Below are 7,500 nucleotides of genomic sequence, written 5' to 3'. Positions count from 1 at the left end.
ATCCTATTTATTTATTTTCTTAATTATTTATTTATTTTCTTTTTTACGGTATAGGCTGTAGCGCCTGTAGGTCTACTTGAAGAGTGTGGGAAGCGCTGTTCAATTTGTACCCATTAGTGGCGCACGCAGTTTTATTTATAGTGATGGGCATATTAGGGCCCATACCACCCAAGGGCATGTTTGGTGTAACCGCTTAGAACCTGGTGACATGTAGGTAACTTAACCACTCCACAAACGGCGAAGTATCAAGGCAGTCGGTATGTGGTGAGATTCGAACCACGTTATCCACTACGTCACTACTACTACTACTACTACTACTACTACTACTACTACTACTACTACTACTACTACTACTACTACTACTACTACTACTACTATTACTACTACTACTACTACTACTATTGTTGTTATTTCTCTTATTTCTTCTCCTTTTCTACCATCATCTCCTCCTCCTCCTCCTCCTCCTAGTCTTCTTCCTTCTCTTCATTCCTTTTCTTTTTCTTTCCTTTTTTTCTTTACTATTTTTACATTTTCAAATAGTGAGGATGAGGATGACAATAATAATAATAATAATAATAATGATAATAACAATAACAATAATAATAATGATAATAATGATAATGATAATAATAATGATAATAATGACAATGATAAGAGTAACTAGCAGTGATCATTCTTTTGTTTAGAGAAGAGTTCATGAACTTTAGATATTTTCCTTCTTAGAGAGAGAGAGAGAGAGAGAGAGAGAGAGAGAGAGAGAGAGAGAGAGAGAGATGAAGAGAATGTTGTAATTTTGGGTGACATTTTTCCTGATAACTCTCTCTCTCTCTCTCTCTCTCTCTCTCTCTCTCTCTCTCTCTCTCTCTCTCTCTCTCTCTCTCTCTCTCTTTATTTTTATCATATCTTTTTTATTATTTTTTTTCTACATTTTGGCGGCAGACACTTGAAATAGAAGGGTATGTATGTATGTGTGTATGTATGTGTGTGTGTGTGTGTGTGTGTGTGTGTGTGTGTGTGTGTGTGTGTGTGTGTGTGTGTGTGTGTGTGTGTGTGTGAATCTGTACGTATATGTATGTATGTATGTCATCTGGCACCATACTGAAAGATCCCGACCTTATGGAAATCAACAAATAAATAATAATAATAATAATAATAATAATAATAATAATGATAATAATAATGATAATAATAATAATGAAAATAATGCAATATTTTTCTTACATCTTCATTATACTTGGTTCGTCGTAATTTTTTCATATTTTCTAGAGAGAGAGAGAGAGAGAGAGAGAGAGAGAGAGAGAGAGGAAAAGAGGTGCCAAGTCTGAAATAGAACTTCTTCCTCCGGCGACACCAGGATAAAGTATAAGTGAAGAGCAGCAGTAGTAGTAGTAGTAGTAGTAGTAGTAGTAGTGGTGGTAGTGGTGGTGGTAGTGATGACAACAATGATATAATTTCTTTCTCCTATCGTAGAAAAAGATAGTAGTAGTAGTAGTAGTAGTAGTAGTAGTAGTAGTAGTGATGATAGTTGTTATTAGTGAAAGTGATATACGTGAGAGAGAGAGAGAGAGAGAGAGAGAGAGAGAGAGAGAGAGAGAGAGAGAGAGAGAGAGAGAGAGAGAGAGAGAGAGAGAGAGAGAGAGAGAGAGAGAGAGAGAGAGAGAGAGAGAGAGAGAGATAAAGAATTAAATTATCTCAGTATGTGAGATAATTGCTATGTTGGCTCAACTCTCACTTACTCCGCCCTTCTCTCTCTCTCTCTCTCTCTCTCTCTCTCTCTGAACAATGGGGGGCGATCAGAATTACTATTACTTAATTACAGAACACACACACACACACACACACACACACACACACACGCACAAGGTTAGGTGCCATGAAGCATTAATCAATATGAAAACGTGCAGAGTAATATTTCTGTACATATGTGTGTGTGTGTGTGTGTGTGTGTGTGTGTGTGTGTGTGTGTGTGTGTGTGTGTGTGTGTGTGTGTTCTGTAATATGTTAATGGTTAAATAATTATCTTATTTTCCTTGTTCTAGAGAGAGAGAGAGAGAGAGAGAGAGAGAGAGAGAGAGAGAGAGAGAGAGAGAGAGAGAGAGAGACCCAGTATGTTATTTTTCTATCAAAGCTTTCAATGTCTTTATTCTAACCAAACCTAACCTAACCTAACCTAACCTAACCAAACTTAACCTAAACTTACCTAGCCTAAACAAACAAAAGCAGAGAGAGAGAGAGAGAGAGAGAGAGAGAGAGAGAGAGAGATGACTTAATGCTCGGAAAAAGACGGAGAAAATCTAGTAAAATATGAAGATTATATATAAGTATTCACTGTGTCGGGTCTCTTGTGGTGAGTGAGAGACACCACGTAGGCTCATGCTGTCTTGCATATCGTGTGTGTTGATACAGAAGGTTGTCATTAACTTATCCTTTATTGTAACTTAAATTTCTTCACTTCCATGACGCGTTTCTATATTCAGCCTGGTTATTATTTGGTGATCTTACTCAGCTTGACTAAATCTATGTGGGGGGATTGAAGTGGTGAAGATTCTGGCCATTATTAATCTTCTGACCTCCATAGACCCTTCCTAATGTCGATAAAATAGTATTATCGTAGCCAAATTGTCTTAAAATGCCCTAAAACATGCCAAACTATCTTAAAATGCCCTAAAACATGTCAAACTGTCTGAAAATGCCCTAAAAACATGCCAAACTGTCTTAAAATCCCATAAAACATGCCAAACTATCTTAAAATGTCCTAAAAACATGCCAAACTGTCTTAAAATCCCATAAAACATGCCAAACTATCTTAAAATGTCCTAAAAACATGCCAAACTGTCTTGAAATGTCCTAAAAACATGCCAAACTATCTTAAAATGCCCTAAAAAAAACGTGAGTCTCCATATTCATTCTGCTTACTATTTGGCGATTTTTTACAGCTTAAGAAACTTATGTGGGGAATTAAAATAGTGAAGACTGTGGCCATATAATCTTCTTACCTCCATAGACCTTTCCTAATGTCAATAAAATGGTATAATCGTACACAAATCTCAAGGTGAAAATGTGTCTCAGTACTGAAGGGGTTAAAATTGGTTATCCTTTTTTTGTAGCTGTAGAGGTCTTTAGTTCAATGACAAAGTGAGTGTTAGTTGTTGCGTTTTGTAGTTTTGGAAAAGTTGCATTGTTTTAGGATATTTATTGATGTTTCTTTGTTTTATTCTATTTATCTATTTTTTCAGATTCTTTAAGTTACTTTTTTTTATTTTCGTAATTCTAAAACAAGAATTGAAAAAAAAACAGGAAGATTGTGACCTTAAATATATTCTTTAATTTCGTAATCTTAAAAAATCTTGAAAATAATAAGATTCTCAACATAACTTTATTTTTTCATCTCATAAGCTTAAAAAAATCTTGAAAATAATAAGATTCTCAACATAACTTTATTTTTTCATCTCATAATCTTAAAAAAATCTTGAAAAAAAACCCAGTAAGATTCTTAACTCTATTTTTTCACCTCGTAATTCTAGAAAATCTTAAAAAGGAAGACTCTCAACATAACATTATTCTTTGTTTTCATAATTTTAAAAGGTCTTGATAAATAAAAGGAAGATTCTCAGCATTATTCTTCCATCTTATAATTTCAACCAGTAAGATTCTCAGTATAACTAAAATTTTTAAAGCGAATGCAGATAAAGACACAATAACAAAGCACATACAAAATAAATGAGTAAAATCGTAGCTTTACTTAAATTTTTGTGTGTTTTTGGAGAGAGAGAGAGAGAGAGAGAAATTTTACTCCTCCGTCATCGTAAATAGCTTTATCATAACTTTATTGTTCCATTTCACAGTTTTAAAAGAGAGACATTTTAACTCGGCTTGTCTCTTGAAAGTGAAATCTTACGTCAGATCAAGTGTGTTCTTTCACTTTTAAAAATCTCATCTTAACTTTATTCTTGCACTTCAAAGCTTTATAAATTCTAAGTAAAGTCAGAGTCTACAATCTTTCATTAACTTTATTTCCTTAGCTCGTAGATAAAGTCAAATTCTCAGGTCTATTAAATAACATCACAAACTTTATTCTCTTTCAGTACGATGCTTTAAAGATAGTCAAGGTAAAGTTAGGAAGACCCCAAAACTTTCATCAAACTTTACCATTACTTTATTCCCTCACCTCATAAAGCTAAATTCTCAAATCTCTTAAAAAAATACCACAAACTTTATTTTCCTTCACAACGATGCTTTATACACACTCTAAATAAAGTTACACCGAAAACTTACACAAAACTTTCCCATCTTCAGCTTCAACCCTTCACCTCATAGATAAATTTAACCCTTTCACTTCTAAAACCTCAAAAAACGTGACCAACAACTACTTCAGAGTTAATTACCTTCACCACACCTGCATAACACATGCACCACACCTGTACCACACCTGCACCACCTGTAACGTAACCCAAACCTCCCCTCCTACCCCCACCCCCTGTCTTTGTACACCTGTAAGTGGAAGTGAAAGGAAAACGTGAGTCATTTTTATGTTCACCTGTGTTTCATATAATTACATGAGCACACCTGGCCTTGGGAGGAGGGGAATATAGATGATGATGATGTGTGTGTGTGTGTGTGTGTGTGTGTGTGTGTGTGTGTGTGTGTGTGTTATGTTTACAAGACAGCGTGTAATATGATTTCAAATATGATATAGCGATGCACACACACACACACACACACACACACACACACACACACACACACACACACACACACACACGGGTCCCTGAGCAACATGGTCGTACGTATAACTACTGCCAAAAGTTTCAAGGCCTACACACACACACACACACACACACACACACACACACACACACACACACACACACACACACACAGGAAAACTACTGCTAAAAGACATCACATCCCTAATCCCACGCACGCACACACGCACTCAAGACATTAATTCACTCATTCATTCATTCATTGTCCAGAAGAACTACACCCAAGCAAAAAATAGAAAAGAAAAATAACTAACCGCTTGCCTCCAATGAAAAAAAAGGAAAGAAAAGAGAGAAAGGAAAAATGAAAAGGAAAGAAAGAAAAATAAGAAAAAGAAGCAAGATTTTCCTTTCCCAACACACACACACACACACAAAAAAAAAAAAAAAACGCGAAAATGAACCAAAAAAACACAGAAATCTCATTAAAATCCCAGAAAAAAATTGAGAAAACTAGGAAAAAAAGAAGAATAGTAATGAATAACAAGAATAAGCAAGATTCCCCTTAAAATAATCCCGGCTTGAAAAAGTGAACAGAAAACGTGCTACACATCTTGCGTGAGCCGTGACACGTAATAGAGTTAAGTGTTGCACCAGGAAAACACGCTAAAACCCTAACCAGAGAGAGAGAGAGAGAGAGAGAGATGCTGAAAAGGTCTTGTCATTTTATTTGTCCTTGAGAAGTTCAGGATCTGCAGGTGAGATGAGGTTATGTGGGGTTGTAGAAGTTATAGAGGTGTTTAGTGGTCACAGGTTAATTGTAAAGGTGTCTAATTAGTACAGGTAAAAGTTATAGAAGTGTTTAGATGTTATTAATGAAGTTATAGGGGTTTTTAGTGGTTATAGATGAAGTTATAGAGATTTTGCAAGTGTTTAATTGGTACAGGTAAAAATTATAAAAGTATTTAATGGTTTTAGTTGAAGTTATAGAGGTTCTTAGTGGTTATAGTTCAGTTGTAAGGGTTATGAACGGATACAGTTTATTTATAGAAGATTTTAAAGGGTTTACAGTCACAGAGGCTTAAACACACACAGGTTAATGGGTACACAGGTGACTCATAAGGGGGATTGTGGGTACAGGTAAGAGTTACAGGTGTATGAGAAGTACAGGTGAGGAATTTGATGAGAGCTAATTAAAAAGGTGGTTTCTTTAGATATATCCTTATCACATTTTGTCGTAGGAAAATCCTCGCTCATCTACTGAACTGAATAGATAAATAAATGAATAAATAAACTTATAAACAGAAAGCGGCTCATGTTGAAGGTTAATAAAACAATAAAGTGAGATTTAAGAGAGACGTAGACACGAACTGGTTATTCAATGAAGTGGCTGATGAAGTGAATAATCAGAACAAACACAACATTCAGACTGTTCCATATTAACAAAGCTGAATGCAACAGAAAGAAGCAGATAGTGGGGTGTGGCAGGAAAGAAGTCCATAACGCGGTACAATTCTGGGCTTGTATTCTCAAACTCTTCTGCGCTTCATTTCCACTATTTCAGAAGGGTTTATTTAAATTTACACGAGTTTTCTAAGGTGTTTTTTGTGTTTCTAGAGGCAGAGTGACAAGATTTCTACCTCATTAACTGGAGAAACACTCTTGAAAACCCCGCTTATCATCTCTGTGGCCTTAGAAAATAGTAGTGGTGAGAGAGCAAAGCGTTCCTGTATATGCGCTCTGGTCCCCACATTAGAAGAAGGATATAGGCGTAATAAGTCAGTGCAAAGGAGGATGTCTAAAAATATACAGAGGTTGAAGGATATTCCCTATGAAGCAAGAGTGAAAAAAACTTAATTTGCATTCCTTAGAGAGACGTAAGTGAAGAGGGGACGTGATGGAAGTATAAAAGTGGTGTAGTGGTTATAACAAAGGGGACATGAGTGAAGTTCTTAGGATCAGTAGCGGGGAAAACCAGAAATAATGGGTTCAAGCTTGAGAAATCCAGGTTCAGGAGAGAAATGGGAAGAAACTGGTTGTCAGATTGGTTGATGAGTGGAATGGAGTCAGTGGTGATGTAGTCAGTGGTGAGTCAATAGGGAGCTTTAAAGGATTAGATAGATGTATGAATGGGGATGATAGATGGAATTAGGTAGCTTTGCTCATACAGGGACTGCCACGTGTTGGCCTGGCAGACTCTTGCACCTTTCCTCTTTTCGTATGTTCTTATAATTAGTGTTAGCGGTGAGTCAATTCATTCAATGTGGTAGTATGAATAAATAAACAGAAAAGGATAAGCAGTAAAACAAAGCTGAATATAAAAAGAGAAAGACACAAACTGCTCAGATAGTGAAGTGTGACAGGAAAGGACTCAACAGTGTTAGTGGTAAGTCAATAAGGAAATAAACAGTGAAAGGAACGTAAATGTAAAGTGTAGGCAGTAAAATAAAGCTAATTAGAAAAGATAGACATGTAAAAACAACCCTAGATGAAAAAAAATAGATAGGCAGCAAAATAAAGCAAAGATAGACAATGAAAACAAACATAGGCAAAAAGATAGACAGTAAAATAAAGCTAAATAAAAAAAGATAGACAGTGAAAACAAACTTAGGTAAAAAAATAGTAAAATAAAGCTAAAAAATAAAGCTAAATAGAAAAATAGACGGTGAAACAAACTTAGATATAAAAAAAAGAACTAGACACAAACTGCTCAAATAGTGAAAAGTGACACAAAGAGATTTATTGATCAGTATAGGAAAGTTTAGAAAGGACAGCAGATGATTAGTAAGGTTAGAGA

At 35.5% G+C, this 7,500-nt stretch overlaps 1 protein-coding gene across 1 annotated transcript in view; it reads left to right on the top strand.

The window, feature by feature from the left end:
• Positions 1-7,500, top strand: part of LOC123515124 (anoctamin-10-like) — a 63,212-nt gene that overhangs the window by 9,218 nt on the left and 46,494 nt on the right.

This window comes from Portunus trituberculatus, chromosome 5 (assembly GCF_017591435.1).
Source record: "Portunus trituberculatus isolate SZX2019 chromosome 5, ASM1759143v1, whole genome shotgun sequence".
In the NCBI taxonomy this organism is placed as follows: Eukaryota; Metazoa; Arthropoda; class Malacostraca; order Decapoda; family Portunidae; genus Portunus; species Portunus trituberculatus.
The sequence above is the reverse complement of the archived record's forward strand: the minus strand, read 5'-3'. Positions and strand labels throughout refer to the sequence as shown.